The following is a 17,472-nucleotide window of genomic DNA, read 5'->3' on the forward strand; positions in this document are numbered from 1 at the left end:
AAAAAATACACCCCCAAAGAGAGTAGTATTAATGCTTGAAGAATAAATGTCCATCAAAATTGAATACCAAGACACTGATAGACAATGTCCTCGGGTGCATGAAAAATGATAGTGATTATCAAGGGTCACATATTTACTCCAATGTGGAGGAGAGGCAGAACATTAATGGCACATATAGGGGGTGTCTGTGTATCTCACGAGGGAAATGTGCCGACCTCCCATTAGACCCAGACCATCTCTGCCCTGGAGCTAGACTTGAAAAATAATAAAGCAATCCAAGAGTGCATATATGAATGATGTACTCACACTTGGTAGATATCACCTGAGAAATCCCCCTGCTTTCAGCCTAAATCAGGAGCAAAAAAAAATAGCGTCTCATGGGGGAATCCTTCGGCGATGCACTGTGACGATGCAGGGAAAATTACGGAATCTGGAACGCCCGGCAATATAACAAACTTTATTGACTCCTCAGTAACATGGACAAATTAACACAGAGCAACTGATGAAAGAAACCTCTGAAGCAAAAGCGAAATACGTCAGAGGTTCCTTTCATCAGTTGCTCTGTGGTAGTTTGTCAATGTTATTGAGGAGCCAATAATGTTTTTTTTTATATTGCGAGTGTTCCAGCTCCCGTAATTTTCCCTTCATCGAAACACAGTGCATCGTCCAAGGGTTCCCCCATGGGAGGCCATTTTTTCCACATTAAGTTCCCTGGCTGCAGAGATACCGGCACCCCCAATAAGGTCTGTCTGGAAGCAGTGAGTCCGCAGTGTGTCCCTGGAGATGAAATGAACACGGTTCAGCACTGGAGAGCCCATGCTTCAATCCTTGATCTAAAATAAAATAAAAATGTAGTGCAAGGTGTTTTGCTGTTTTTAATTGAAATGCCAAATGTATGCCACTGTTCTCTGAAATGCATATGTTCTAACCACATGAGGACATAATCAGTGGGTTGTCAATTCAGTCACTGGATGTATACTGTCAGGTAGAATAATACTGTAACACAGCAGATGTCAGAAGAAGCTTGTGACATTGTTTGTACATTAAGATAGGTTGCCAACTGAGAATATGTCATATTTTTATAGTCATTATGGACCCCTTTCTCTGTGTGGCATGAGCATTGAGTTATAAAGTAAGATAACTCATGCAGTGCCAGAGGTGCTTGTAGTGCTTTGCTATTGCGATGCAATGCATAGAAGAAACCTCTGGCACCAATGCAGCTAAGAAAAATGGCCGTTCTACTGTTTATAGTGTTCTTATTGTAGTGGACATGGTCTCTGTCTTATATTTGCAGTCTTGTGTACAAACCACAATTTAAGAACAATTGTGTTCCAGAGATAACCTAAATAGGCTAAAATGATAATATGCACATTAATATATAATTCTTCTTTTTTTCTTTATGTCCTTTAGTCATCCTAGCCTAGGTCCAACTAACAAATGTTAGTTTGTACACACAGTGAGCTGCAACTGGGGAGGAATTCTATTCTTTCCCTACTTGTGAGATCTCTGTGTTTTCAACAAGAGTCCTTACAGGCAATCCTCCCCTCCTCCTTATATTGGTTGGCTTTAATAAGGATAGGGTGGGCTGAAGCTAGAGGAAACACTGCATTGACAAACAGACCCCACGTTACAAACTGCGATGAGAAGAAAATCTTGTTTGATTACAAAAAAAAACACTTTGCATTCAGTATGGCTATATTTGTTTTAACGAAGACAGTTGGATTAAGCTCTTTTTGTATTAGCTATGAAGGATTGTACCTTTTTTAAATGTTTGTCTGTGAAAAAAAAAGGTTTTCTGTAAATGTTCTTTCCATGTAAATGTTATTATAATACAAAAGTATAAGTAATAAAATATATAAAATCTGCATTAGAATTTGTTGTTTTATTTAGTTACACAGTAGAAGAGATTTTAAGTGTGAGCACGTTTATTTTGTATTGTTTATTTGTCCACGTGCTACTTATTCCGTTACTTTAAACAGATCGTTGAGATGAGCCGCCTCCTGCTTCAGCTCATTTTTGTGAAGACTTCCAATATTGCTTAAATATTGAAACAGGACATTGTATTGGCATGCCATACTTGGCCCTAATACAGAGGTTTCACTTTTTTTTTATTTTAGCTTAAAAGGGGTTATGCACAAAGCAGTGATAAGTGTTTTTAAGTGAGATAAGTGCTTTATGGCGCAATTTATGGCGGATTTTTTTTTTAGCAATGACTGTGCTTTGATGATTAAAAGCCTTTTAAGCACGATACTGCAGTGTTATCACTGATTTGCGAATCACGCTGCATGCAATATTGAGAAATAAAGGCATTTATCTCACTTAAAAACACTTTTCACTGCTTTGTGCATAACCCCCAAAGAGACTGGATGAGCAATGAAACCAGGAAAACCTAAAAGTTAAAATGATTTAATTCAACATAATAATATACTACTTCTTTCAGCTTGGCTCGCGTTCCCTGTGGTTGCATAAGTATGTGTTACCCGTAAACTGAATGAATAATTATTCCAAACAAGCTGATGAAGGAAAAGCATGGGACTGTGGGGGTTATGCACTAAGCAGTGATAAGTGGGTTTTCTGGGTTCTATGCATAAAGCAGTGATAAGTGCTTTTAAGTGAGATAACTGCCTTTATATGTAGCGTGATACTGCCTGCTGTGAGATTCACAAAGCAGTGATAACAGTACAGTACCGTGCTATAATGCTACTTAAAAGCACTTATCACTGCTTTGTGAATCTCACAGCAGGCAGTATCACGCTTTAATGGCTTTTTATCTCACTTGAAAGCACTTATTACTGCTTAGTACATAACCCCCTGTATTTTTAGTGTCTAGATACAGTAGGCATTATATAGTTAGGAATTAACATGATGACATGTTTTCAGTATTCCCCAGCGAGCAAAGTCCACATTGCTTTGAAAACACTATCAAATTAATAATTACAAAGAGGAAACACGAACCAAGAGAGACAGATATTCAAGAGTCCTCGTGGTCCTGATCCTAAGGATTAGTTCTACTTTCCTTTACAAACAATTTGGGCTAACCTGCTGTCACCAGTATTACCACTGAATTACATGGAAATGCTGGATGTCCGCATCAGGGCACGTTATCTTATTTCTTATCTTATAAGGGAGGTGACTCCCTTATAACTCACATATTTTGAGATAAAGCCCTTATCAGAAGGTATACATACGGTTGAGGCATTAATTTTTCTGCTCTGCGGAACTCCTTTTCTGTAGTATATAATGCAAGTATGTATATCTTTATTTACAGTGTTTGACAAATCACCCAAAAATCTACTATCCCAACATAAAAATCTACTCGCCACCTAGTCCTGCCCCCAACCCCGCCCTAGTCCCGCCCCAACCCCGCCCTAGTCCCGCCCCCAACCCCGCCCCCATGCCATTTAAAAAAAAAAAAGAATAAATTCATAGTAAGAACAACATTCGTTTTTGACATTAGTTTATATATTGTATTACATTATACTACAATTAGTCCTTGTTACATGTGTGTGTGTGTGTGTGTGTGTGTGTGTGTGTGTGTGTGTGTGTGTGTGTGTGTGTAAATGTTCCTGAACCCCATAACTAGTGCCTGGACGCCCCCGCGTCACAATATCTAAAGCAGCAATCCCGCCTGGGATCTTACCTGATCCGCAGTCCCTCAATGTCCAGGTGCCCTCATTCCCGCAATGTTATACATTGGAGGGGAGGTGTTCCCTACCTGTCTTGTGGGTTAGGGGGGGTTCCGATGTCTTCCGTGTGAAGCTTGAGTCAGATCTGGAATAAAGCAGTGTGGGTTATTTCGGTGTAGTATAGGGCAGTTAAGATATATAGGGTAAATAAGAGATCCAGAGTGTGAGAGAGAGACAGAGAGAGACACACACACACAGAGCGGCACACACACACACACACACACACACAGAGAGAGAGACACAGAGAGAGCGAGAGACAGAGAGAGAGAGACAGAGAGAGACACACACACAGTGTGTGAGAGAGACACAGAGAATAGAGAGAGAGTGAGAGAGACACACACAGAGAAAGTGAGAGACACACAGAGAAAGAGAGAGACACATAGAGAAAGAGAGAGACACACAGAGAAAGAGAGAGACACACAGAGAAAGAGAGAGACACAGAAAGAGAGAGACAGAGAAAGAGAGAGACACACAGAAAATGAGAGAGACACACAGAGAATGAGAGAGACACACAGAGAATGAGAGAGACACACAGAAAATGAGAGAGACACAGAGAATGAGAGAGACACACAGAGAATGCGAAAGAGAGAGTGCGACAGAAAGAGTGCGACAGAAACAGTGCGACACAGGGAGAGGACGACAGGGAAATGGTGAGGGTGACACAGGGAGAGGGTGTGGGTGACACAGGGAGAGGGTGAGGGTGACACAGGGTGAGGGTGACACAGGGTGAGGGTGACACAGGGTAAGGGTGACACAGGGTGAGGGTGACACAGGGAGAGGGTGACACAGGGTGAGGGTGACACAGGGAGAGGGTGACAGGGTGAGGGTGACAGGGTGAGGGTGACACAGGGTGAGGGTGACACAGGGAGAGAGTGACACAGGGAGAGGGTGACACAGTGAGAGGGTGACACAGGGAGAGGGTGAGGGTGACACAGGGAGAGGGTGACACAGGGAGAGGGTGGCACAGGGAGAGGATGAGGGTAACACAGGGAGAGGGTGACACACACACTCACTCACAGACACACACACTCACTCTCACACACACACTCTCACACACACTCACTCAGACACACACATACACTCACACACACTCTCACACACACTCACTCTCACACAATCACACACACACTCACTCACACACACACACACACACACTCACACACTCACTCACTCACACCCTCTCACTCACACACACCCTCTCACTCACACACACCCTCTCACTCACAACCACCCTCTCACTCACAACCACCCTCTCACTCACACACACACACACACACACCCTCTCTCACACACACACCCTCTCACTCACACACACCCTCTCACTCACAACCACCCTCTCACTCACACACACCCTCTCACTCACACACCCTCTCTCACACACACACACACACACACACACACACACACACACACACACACACACACACACACACACACACTACAAGAAACGGAGCCGGGAGTCCCACTCACCAGAGGTATGTTGGTATCTGGGGCCTGCAGGCGACATCAGGGGTATATGGGGGCCTGCGTGGGACATCGGGGCTTTGTGGGGGCCTGCGCGAGCATGTGCGGGACATCGTGGGTATATGGGGGCCTGCGGGGGACATCGGGGGTATATGGGGGCCTGCACGGGACATCGGGGCTACGTGGGGGCCTGCGTGGGACATCGGGGCTATGTGGGGGCCTGCGCGGAACATCGGGGCAATGTGGGGGCCTGCGTGGGACATTGGGGCTATGTGGGGGCCTGCGGGAGACATCGGGGGTATGTGTGGGACTGCGGGGGACATCGGGGGTACAGCATGTGTGGGCCTGCGCGGGACATCGGGGCTATGTAGGGGCCTGCGCGGGGCATCCGCACGGGCACGGCCCGATGGGAAACGTGGCCGGACGGGGACGCGCTGGATCCAGCAACCCAGCAACCAACTTTGCGCGCCCCCCCACCCTCCCGGTCAGACCAATCAGGGAGAGGATTTATTTAAAAACAAAAAATTAGCAAATTTTGGCGCGAGCAGGGGAATTCAAAGAGCCGCAGCAGCCTAAATCAACTCGCCAGCGGCCTAAATCCACACGCCACGGGCGTGTGGTTATCATTAATTGTCAAACACTGTTTATTTATACAGCACCATCCAGTTACATAGTGCTTCACAGCAGTAATACACATGATAATAAAGAATATCACTTGTGAGCACATTCACATGTCTTAGGCTGAGTCCATGCTCCCTGCTTGCTCGCTGAGGAGCGATGAGGCTCAGGGAAAGCGGGTGCTTTCCTTGGCCTTGCGGTTGCTTACCGCACGCACCGTCAGCGGGCCGTTTAAATTCCCCTAAGACCTGCGCTTCCGCAAGCGCGCGGAAGCATAGGTGAGCCCCTACTAAAGGCGCTCTAATTGCGGCTGTAGGGGCTCAGTGCTGAGCGGGAGCGTGCATCAGCACGCTTCCACCAGCAAGCAGTAAACATGGCCGAGGCCTTAGACAGGTCTGCAACCCTGCCTTTCAACCATTATCACCAAGCATACAGTGCTCCCACTGCATGCAGCAAGGGATTCTGGGAAATGACATGAAAATGAGCACACAATGTGTCACCTTTTGCCTGGAATATCCATTCACATGGAGCCCATTTAAGCTGATGCATCACCGTTCACACAGCTTTTAAACACAGCATGGGTCTAGCAAAGCAAGTACAAGCCACTCACAGACATGTTTCAATCTTGATGGGTATCATCAGTGTGAGGTTGGTTTATACTCGCTTTGAAATATTTCTAGACTGGGTAGGTTTACCATATACATTTTACGTTATGGTGGGTGTATATATATATACTTATTCTTGCCAACCCCAATGTGGCCGACACACCTCCGCAGAACCTGCCTGCAGAGCTAAACCAAATCCCCCCAATAGGTGAGGAGGACTAACCTGCTACATGATGATGAAACTACTTATGTTTTGTGTATTTAGTACAAGTAACATATTTGATATGCATAATGTTTTCATGAAAATTACTAGATGTCACTGGCGGGAAATTACGTTATGCCGTTCTAGGCATCTTCACCTACTGGCTGTTGGACACCTGATGAAGGGTGCAATAGACACCTGAAACATTGGGTCATCTTTTCCCCCACTAACATTTTTATTTTTTAATCAATGTGAACTTATGCAGTGCTCCCTCGGAGTGTTCAGCTTCCTCTTTCAATTGATATGCTATTCATGGTGACTGTGGTTGAATGGCTGCCTCCATAGATCAAGTACATTTATAACAAGTGCAAGTGTGCTAGAGTCAGACAACTCTACTATGAATCACTTATATACCTCTATGACATGAAACGGGGATATATGAGGTATGATTGCATTGTTAGGGACTCTGGAGTATTATGTAAATTAAATTAACTTGGTGTTCACATACATTGCATTGCCAATACCTTCATGCCTACTAAGGGATAAGTCTTTTTCTAGGCAGTTTTTTGGGGAATGCATATGTATATGACAGGTGTATGCACAGGTATCTCTGCACATGATGTATAAAGGAGTCTTTGGGGAGGTAAACAAATCAATGGCTATTCTGCAAGGACTCTCTATTTTGACTTTATGGAATGTACATACAGTAGCCTTTTTATCAGGAGGGTTTGCATGCATTCATTTCTATAGCTACAGTATATAATGACTGGGATATATATCTGGGATATAATGACTGGGATATAATGACTGGGATATATATATATATATATATGGAACACACAATAGATGCCGCAATCAAATCACCCTTGTGTGATTAAATAATCAGTTAACCAGAGGTCAGGGTAAAAGGTAACCCTCTGGTGGTGCTACCGACCCAAAGGAATAATATGACTAAAAAGGAGGGAGAGTAGGGTCAAAAAGGTGCACTCAAATGCTGAATTATGAAAAATAGAAATGGACTTTATTAACAAAGAGTATAAAAAACACAAAAGACAGACCCACACAAATCACATGTCAGATCGCTATGTGACACAACGTAAAAACATCAAAGAGGTACAATTGGTCTGATAAGAGCCAAAGCAGGGTAACAATACTGTATATCATTACAAATATAACATAACAGAACTAGGGGAAAAATATTTCTCCCCAAGTAATGTTTACTGAGATCGGCCGATCCAGAACAAGAGTAGCAATGAATGTAAATGGTAAGTAGATACAGACCACAAGGAAAAGATTGGATATATATTGTAGTAAATATACATAAACCTCTTAATGATGATGAGAGATAGTTAGGCACATAGCTAGAAATACATAAAGTTGTGACCCTTAAATGTGCTGTAAATCAGCTGAATAAAGTGATGCCCAAATTGAGCTGCACATGTAAGATAAGTAGCAGCAGTGGTAGATCTATAAAGTGCACTGGCAGCGCTCATACACTGCCGACACAGTTTATCCGAGTGCGGCTCATTCCGCAAGCCGGGAAATGTCCCGGCTTGCGAGCCGCACTCCCTCAGCGTGCCGCGCATCACCGATGCGCGGTCACGCATCATCGGGTGCCAGCGCCCCCTGCACGCGCGTCCAGGGCTCCCCGAGGGAGCCCTGGTGTCCCGCGATCGCGGGACGGCGGCAGGGGGTTCCGGGGGACCCGGCGGACCCGGCAGCGGTAGGGAGAGCGCCCCGATCGAAGGGCGCTCTTCCGCTGCTTCGGCGCGCGCCCGTCACCCTGCGGCGCGCGCCAGGATACTGCTGCGGCCAAGAACGGGCAAATGCTCGAATAAACTTGGCCGCAGCAGTATAAAGTCCCCTGAGATACAGAGCTCAAAAATAATGAGCAGTGGTGGTGTCTGAATAACACAGGGACATAGAGCACTGCTGTGTGTGGTGTGCACAAAGCACTGAGGAAATCCAGTGATAAATACCAGCGTTACTCAGTCAGGCAGCAGGAGAATCAGATGATAAGGACCAAAGTCTTGCAGTGGGACATCAGCATTAAAACGGAGGAAAGTCTCACGCAGTATGGTAAGGCACACGGGTCACAGGATGGAGGGGTGCTGTCACAGCTCTGCTCCTACGGCCGTTTCGCCAAAAAGGCTTCTTCCGGAAGAAGGGGTATGTATCGCGACTATGACATCGGTATTCTGGACATATAGGGAATTGAATAAGGTTGACAATGGTACTCCTTAGCAATCCCAGTCATTTTGAGATTATAGTAAATTGTTTCGAAGGCCACATTAATTTATCTCTTGTCCCCTATATTAGTCTTTGGGTCAGTCCCTCTCCCTCTCCCCTCTCTTTCTATTTTCAGATGACTTGCCTGCAGCTGAAACCTAACCATTTGGTTGCCTTTATTACTGAAGTTACAGCTATAGTATACAATCCCATGTATTGGTGTCAAATTCTCAAAGCCACAAGGCCAACCAAACTATCCTCACTTTATCCGATTGGACTTCCTATTTTTGGACTTTGTCCTTAATAGGTGTGTAGCCTAGTACCCCTGGCTATGTGTTACCTGGCCCTAGCATCTAAGTCCTGGTAAGTGCAGGCAGTGCTGGGGTTAAATCCCTTTCACATGGACCAGGATGTGAGTGTTGGCACACTAGATAAATTGTTGCCATAACTAGGTGTAGGCTGGATGGCAGTTGGAACCGTCATGCCTGGGGAGGGGGGGGGGAAGTGTTAATGGGTCGCACGTAGTGTGATGTGACTTCGGTACCTCCTCTAAAGACTGCCCAGTATGAGGCAGGGACAATATGGAAGAACCAGGCGCTTACCTTAATGACAGAATTTTCAGAAGAGCGATGAAACCAATTATTGTGGTTAATTGCTAATGATGCGGAGTTGTTCTTGCGATCCCTTCTGCTTCTACCCCTAATAAAGGGATGATCCAAAGCCCTTATAGAAACGTATAGACAAAACAAAGTAGGGGGAGCGAGGGATAAGTAGATGCACAGATAAAACAAATACAGACAATTAACCACAGAGTGATCCCAGTAAAGGGGGGAAAGTGGGACGGTGAAAAATTAAAATAGATATATACTATATAATAAATGCTTACACGGCCGTGTGTAAACCCAATCCCAAGATGGTATCTTTGTGGTAGATGGTGACCCTTCCGCAGTTGAGTGCAGGAGGGGTCGTTGTGGTTCACAATATAAATATATATAAAAATATATATAAATACTCACACGGCCCAGTGTGAGTAAAGTCGCAGGGCAGTTGTCTTTATGGTATACACCTAGGTTCCCCGTCAGAGATATTCCCAGGGGTGTTGTGTACGTTACTGCTGGCGGGCAGGGGGTTCAATGCAGGTCTCTATTTCAGTTCCCCCGTTCTGGGCTTCTTCCCCTCCCCGTTACAGAGAGGGGCGTGGGTGAGGCAAAATAATGTATTGGGATCAACAGTGCTCTTTATAACTTCAACGTTTAATGCACATAAATAAAATCCACAATAAATGCACTCACATAGTATTACAATATGCTGGTTGTTCTCCCGTGGCTGCGGTTTGCACCGGTCCCCGGCCGCTCTCTCCTCCGCGTCCGGAGTTGGAATTGATGTCAGTTCCTGGCGCGGCTTTGACTGTAAACTGCTCCCCTCAGCTACGGATGCCCCAGTGTCCCAAAAGACTTCAACGAATTAGAGCAACGCGTTTCGCCGATTGGACGGCTTCCTCAGGCTCATTCAATGACGTAGGTAGGGTCTGATAAACTTATATAGACCCTCGGTTTGCTAATTGGTTAAATAGCGGGAGGGGTTTGCTGCAATTACTTGCAATTAATGCCATATGCTCCATATAGATGATGAGCCTCTTGTGGTGTTCCTTAACACTCTATAATTGTGATCATACAGATTCTTGCGTCCATTTATAATTTTGTGTACCCTTTTATTGGCAGGTGTCTTGGATATTCTACAATAACCTTTGCCTTTGAGTTTGTCCTAAGTAAAAAATATTGCTAACCCTTGTTGACAATCTATAACGTCTAACATCCATACTCGTAATGTGCAATCATTTGGGCTACATAAAAAAGTCTAAAGACAACTGTTTTCAGACAAATCGCTATATAAACACATAGCAACACAAATAATAAACTTGTTAATAATCATTTTTAACTTGTATTCCCTTTTTTTTTTTTTTTTTTGGTGCTTATCTAAGGTCATTATGCAAACCTTATGATCTAGGTTAATTTCAATTTAGAAAATGGAACTACTATCTATTTCACAATTTATATTATCTCCCTTACTTAGTCATATTATACAGTCAAATTGGTTTATACATTGAGGTCTAAAAGCAGCAATTTTTCTACAAATATCTATAAAAACATAGTCTATTTGTCTATAGTGTTTAAAAAATATTCAGGCTAAAATGATATTAAGAACAACAATTTTTATACAAATCACTTTAAAAAACATAGTTTATTTCTCTATGGAAAAATTATTTTAAAAATAAAATGGTATTCATGACGCTAACTGAAATTGAATGTTTACCGCTCTACGTATGTCTTACTAGTTGTCAGGTTAAAGTTGAATTTAAAATTCCTCATGGAATCACAATCTATTGTTGATGATATAAATAAATACATACAAAGCATTAGAAATGTTTCTCAATACAAATGGGAAAAATAGAGGGGGATGGGGTTGGGGAAGGATAAAAGAGGGGGATGGAGGAATAGGGGATGGGGAACAGAAAACGAGTATTAGTATTACAACCCCATGGAATTTTGCATAAAGTCTGTTGGGGTTGAATGGGTCTCTATTTGTTATAACCTCACTTATAAAAATGCTGGGATGTCCAAATCTGCATTTAAGCCGTTTGGTGTTAAAGTCTTAAGCTGATAGATCCAGAACGTTTCTCGCTGTCTTAAATGCCTGAGTCTATCACCGCCTCTCCAATTCTCAGCAACAAATTCTATTCCCCTATAATGCAGTCCCGATGGGTCCCCCCCATGGGCCAAACTGAAGTGGACTGGTACACTGTGACTTGTGAGGCCTCTTTTGATATTGCCTATGTGCTCCAGTATGCGGACCCTAAGACTTCTTGTGGTTCTGCCCACATACTGGAGCCCACACGGGCACTCAAGGAGATACACTACGAAGGAGGTCCTACAATTTATAAAGTGTTTAGTTTTGAAAACCTCCTTCGTGACTTTGGAACTGAAATTTAGCGTCTCTTTCTCCGCCTGTTTGCAGGCTTTGCAGTCAAAACATTTAAAAAAACCTATAGGTTTCGGTAGCCAACATTCTGTCTGAATTTTTTCCTCTTTTCTGAATGCACTAGGCACTAGTTTGTTCTTAATATTGTTAGCTTTCTTAAAAATGACTCTAGGTGACTCCGGTAAGTATTCTCTTAGGACTGTGTCTTTGCACAAAACGTGCCAGTGTTTTTTTAAAAAAAATTTTATATTCTTGGCTTCCTCGTTGAACTTGGTAATGAAGGGCACTACGTAATCCGGGTTCTCTTTCTTTTGTTTGGGTACCAACAGATCGACTTTACTAAGTTTTGACGCTCTGGATAGAGCGTTTTCGATTATCTCGGACCTGTAGTGTCTATCCTCAAACCTAGTTTTCAGAATATCAGCCTGTTCTTTAAATATCTCTGTCAGAGCAGTTCCGCCTAATACGTCGGAATTGCCCATAAGGTATGTTATTAAGCCATTTTTGATGGTGGCAACTGCTGTTTAGGAGAAAACTGCTAGCATCAACCTCCTTGAAATAAGTTTTGGTTTTTATGAGGTTGTCTTCTACGTATATCGTTAAATCAAGGAAGTTGATGCTACCAGTACTCCTCTCAGATGTGAAGACAAGGTTGACGTCATTCTTATTAATATGATCCAAAAAGAGGTCAAGGTCTTTATTGTCTCCCTCCCAGATAATGAGCACATCGTCAATGTATCTCTTCCACAGGACCAGATTTGCTCCAAAAGGGTTGCCAGCCCAGATGTTCTTCTCCTCCCAGTGTGACATTAAGATATTGGCATAGCTCGGAGCAAATCTGGTCCCCATTGCGGTGCCACATTTCTGCAAAAACATCTGCCCATCAAACCAGAACAGGTTGTGTGTTAAAATAAATCTTATTCCGTCTATTAAAAATCTCTTCTGGTCTTGAGGGATCGTATGATCATTCTCAAGTGCAGAGGTTACCGCAATACATCCATCTGCGTGTCTTATTGAGGTGTACAGAGATGTGACGTCGCAGGTGACTAGTATGTAGTTTTCCTGCCACTGCACAGAGGACAGGACACTCAAAACCTGCAACGTGTCTCTTAAATATGATTTTGAATTAGTAGCATATTTCTGCAGATAAATGTCTACGTATTCAGAAAAATTTTGCGTGAGGGATCCTATGCCCGAAATTATAGGTCTCCCTGGTGGTGTCTGTCTGTTTTTGTGAATCTTGGGCAAGCCAGTGTGGGGCAGGGTCACTAACCCCTTCCCAGGTATATAAGAGGCTCCTGACCCAAATTTGAAGAGACGGGTCAAGGATGTAGCCTTATCCCCAATGGGTGAGGTGTATCTGCCTTACCCCATCAGGCGGTAAGGAGGTGGCGACTAGCCTCAAGGGCCTCAAGTCCTTGGGTTGCCTAGTCAGGGAATAGCAGTGATGCAAGATACGAGGGATGATGTTCCATGACTGTCGGGTGTAGTTCAGTACCTCTCTTGCAAGAGAAGGAATCGGGTAGCTGGCCTGCCAAATAAAAGGTGAGCCATTCCAAATCTCTGTGTCGTTACTGGAAAAGAGAGTTCCTGTAGGGAATACTATCTGCCTCCGGCAGCTACCCTACAGGATGGATGCGCTGCACTGATGAAGTACTGATATGTCCCGTTGCTACTCCCACTACCATCCACAGAAACTCAGGCTTCCTGGTCTACAGTAGGTGAGCTAACCAGCACCGGTACACACGTAGCATGCAGATCTCACGTAAGGGGGGGGGGGGTAAAGGGTGTTACAGGTGGTTTTGCATTTATCTTATTATTTACTGGAATTTAGTTATGTGTAACCCTCCTTGCCTGATTCTTAAAGAATTGCACTGACTATATACATGGCTTTTCTCAGTCTCTGTTACCTTGTCAGGGTGCTGAACTTCTGTGCGGGTGGATTAAGGACGGGCACTAGGAAAACTTTGTAGTACAAACAATGAGTCTCTCATCAGTCACTGTCAATATATTTACAGGTTACATCACATTGTTGTATTGCTTGTATTATCATTTTCTGCTTCCCTAAGTGCACTCATCTTAACACCCTAGTTAGGTACTAACACTTGACTTGATTTGGTTTTGCTGATTTGTCCTCTTTGTGTATAATGTCCATTATGCTATTGTATGTCACTAAAGAGCCCCTTGCGGGCTCTGGCCAACTTACCACTATCAAGGGATCCATGTCCCAGTTCTGCATACTAAGTGCCACTTCAAGGCAGACTATTATTGTCGGTTTGGCTGGTCCTGTTACGCCCTGGAATCTCTCTCTGAGAAACATCTGTAGGGTATATGCCTCCTCTGCCATTTCTATAGGTAATATCTGAAGGGACACCTGCCCTAACTACCACACAATAAACTGGGACAGACCCTTCTTTACTTACTTCTATACACACAGGAACATATCTACAATATATACAATGAGGCTCCTCAAACTCTTACTCCTCAAGCAACCTGATTGTAGAACAGTCTACCTGGGTATATATCATAGTAGTGAAGTGGATGTGGCTTATTTTCTGCCAAGTCACCCTGAATGTATAATACGAGAGGGGAGTTACACTGTGACCCATATAGTTAACCAACTATGACCCTTAAGGCTGCGTCCAGGGTCAGCGCTTAGGCGTTGACCCGTACTGAGGCGCGCTGACGCTTCTCAGTGAGCCCCTGCAGCCGCAATGAGAGCGGCTTTAGCAGGGGTCTTATTCAAATGATAGATTTTCACGCTCACAGGAGCGCAGGGCCGGTCACGTGAGCGGTTTGCTCAATGAGGGCGAACCAGCTCCATGACGTCACAGGCCCCACCCCCCCGACACGCCGACATGCATCACTCATAGTATCATATTTCTCACATCTTCTTTTCAGACAGTGATAGAACATACTGAACATATATCAATTCTTCTTTTTTTTTTTTTTTAAAGAAAATGACATATTCATATAATCTGTTTGGGTGAATGTACCCACACCATCATAAGGTCCTCCCTTTATGTATTTAGATTACTGCCTACTATCTGTCCTATCTGCCTACTATCTGTATAAAAATGTATATAAAGATAATTCTCAATTAGCCCCTAACCTACAGTATAACATATTAGGGTCTATCTGGTTACTATCTGCCTATCTGTACTTCATAACATAGGAAGTTATGGACTCCCTATATATGATATAATTAAGATGCCTACCTTATTTACTGAAACTCTCAAAAGCTGATCTCCAACCTTTTATGTATATCATGACTACAGTACTTTGACTTCATCGTGAGATGGTGTACGTTTATTGATAGTTTTTCTTGTTATTGGGAACTTGTTTTGCGCAAATATACAGTACTTATTGGTGCCTTTCATTTGTGCTGCAGTATATCGCTGATGTGTTATTTCATATGTTACATTATATCACTTGGCAATGGGACGCCACTTCTGATTTGTTAAGACTTCTGGGTAACAGGGTTGCGTGCCACAGGAGGAGTTAGGAGCACACTTGCACATGTTTCTGATGACATCAGAAACCACACAATGCCTGTAATAAATAGTGGCGATTGAGGAACCACATTGAGGATGTTAAAAGGGAGTGTGGGCACGAGGCGTTTGTCCAGCTGAATGTGTATGTCCGCTCGGTATGTTATGTTTTTGCTCTTATTTTCTGTTATGATGTTTCAATAAAGCTGCAAGATTTTTAATGCTTAAAGCAAGAAGTGCTCTGACTACCATATTTGGGTCGCTGAGTTTGAAGCTTTCTCCATGAACAATATATCTGCTTCCTACTGCTGTGATATCGGAAATGGAGATGTCAATTTAATACAGGCATACCCCACATTAACGTACGCAATGGGACCACAGCATGCATGTGTAGCCAGGTTCCCTCCGGTCCCCCTGTCTGCCGGTTTCTTTCCCCCTTGTGTGTGTGCTGCGGCGGGGGCGATCGCGTTCCCGTGGGCTCCCGATGGCAGCTGCGGCAGGACGCCATCGTGTTTAATGTGTTTGCGCATGTGCGGAGGCTTGCGCGTAAGCAGAGCAGTCGCGGCGGCCATGTTGTGGTTGGCGCTGTGTTCGCGCCATGCGCAGAGGTTGGCAAGGGTAGCAGTGGCCATTACATTTGTGCAAGAGCTATTGGAAGTTGCGCATGCTCAGTTAAGAGTAGCGGTGGCCATTACAGCTTCAGACCTGCGCAGTAGAGATCGCGCATGGGGTCCCCATAGGAAAGAGGTCCTGAGTGGACTACATCTCCCAGCAGCCTCTGGGGAATGCCCTATGATCCCTGTCACATGCAGTCAGACAGCCACTAAGGCTTACAGATTCTCTGCAGCAGGGAATTGAATACATTTTTGTGAAGCACATGAGTGAGTCAGGCTGAGGACACAGAGGGGGAAGAAAGGGGCAGAGAGCTGCGAGCGTCTGCCCTAGGCCAGAAATCCCCAGGCTAGAGCTGAGGCCCTGACTTCCCACTAGTGAGGGTGGGTGTTCATAGGGACAGGCCCTTAGGTAAGGACCCTGTGCCCCTTCAGCTATGTGATAGTGCAGGGAGAGAGAGAGACCCTGTTGCAGTCTTTTGGTACAGGGACCCAGTATAGTGTATTCTGCATGTTCCTGTATGCTGCGTTGCTGATCCAGAGTCTGTCCTTACGGTGGGACGTTCGGCTGGACCCCATCCAACGCGGAGGTACAGGTCAGCGCCGGACCAAGCGGCGCCGGTAGACCCTTTGCGAAGACACCCAGGTGCCGGAGAACCTGGGCAGGTATTTACAGCCTTCCACACGTGCACCAACTTTAACTTGCTCACATGTGACAGGCCTGTTCACACACTTGGGTGGGCTTGGACTCTTTGGACACGTGGTTGGGAAGGGGGTGTAAAGGTATAGCCCAGTTAGGGCTAAGGAGGTTATAGCCCAGTTAGGGGCAAGGTTATAGCTGCCAGCTAGTGGCTGAGGGTGGTATATATATCGTTATGCATACTGAGGATGTTGCACTGTTAAAGTATGATACTCTGTGTTGTGTTGGAATACAGTATGATGTGATGTTATTGTGTTATTTGCTCGTTCAGTAAACCTTTTAGCAATAACCCTGGTGTATGTGGTTTCTGGGTGGGTTCCTATGCTAGGCCCATTCTACATTCCTATAGAATCTTACATAAGTGGAGGCGCTGACCGACGAGAACGTTCCAGAGGATTCACCCCAGGCTCTCACTAGCAGAGGCTCAGAGCTCCAGTGAGCCTGACAGGTATACTGCACCACACCTGGTAACATATAGGTTCCCCCTCACATACACTCTATATGCGATTGGGTGGGGGAATACCCGTTACATTTGGAGGCGCTGCTGAGAGCAGACCTGGGGTGCCCTATTCTATTTTTGTGTCAAATTGTCCAATTTAATTTTTCACCATGGTTGTACCGTCAAGGCGGGAGGTCCTTTACTGGAGCCTAATGCAAATTTTTTACCCCCACCATGTGGTGGCCGTAGGAGGCCTTCCCGCACTTATACCCGTCACTGAGGTCCGGGCTCATATGCATAAACTTCGTGGGTGGTCCTACGCATGTGTTATAGGTGAAAAACAAGAACCCACGTCCACGTGGAAAACGATACTTTTCGTGGTAACCTTCACTGAGGATATATGCCTGTTAGAGGCACCGTCCACACTGTTTGTGTCAGGGGGCCCATC

The sequence above is a fragment of the Ascaphus truei genome, chromosome 2 (assembly GCF_040206685.1).
Source record: "Ascaphus truei isolate aAscTru1 chromosome 2, aAscTru1.hap1, whole genome shotgun sequence".
Taxonomy (NCBI): domain Eukaryota; kingdom Metazoa; phylum Chordata; class Amphibia; order Anura; family Ascaphidae; genus Ascaphus; species Ascaphus truei.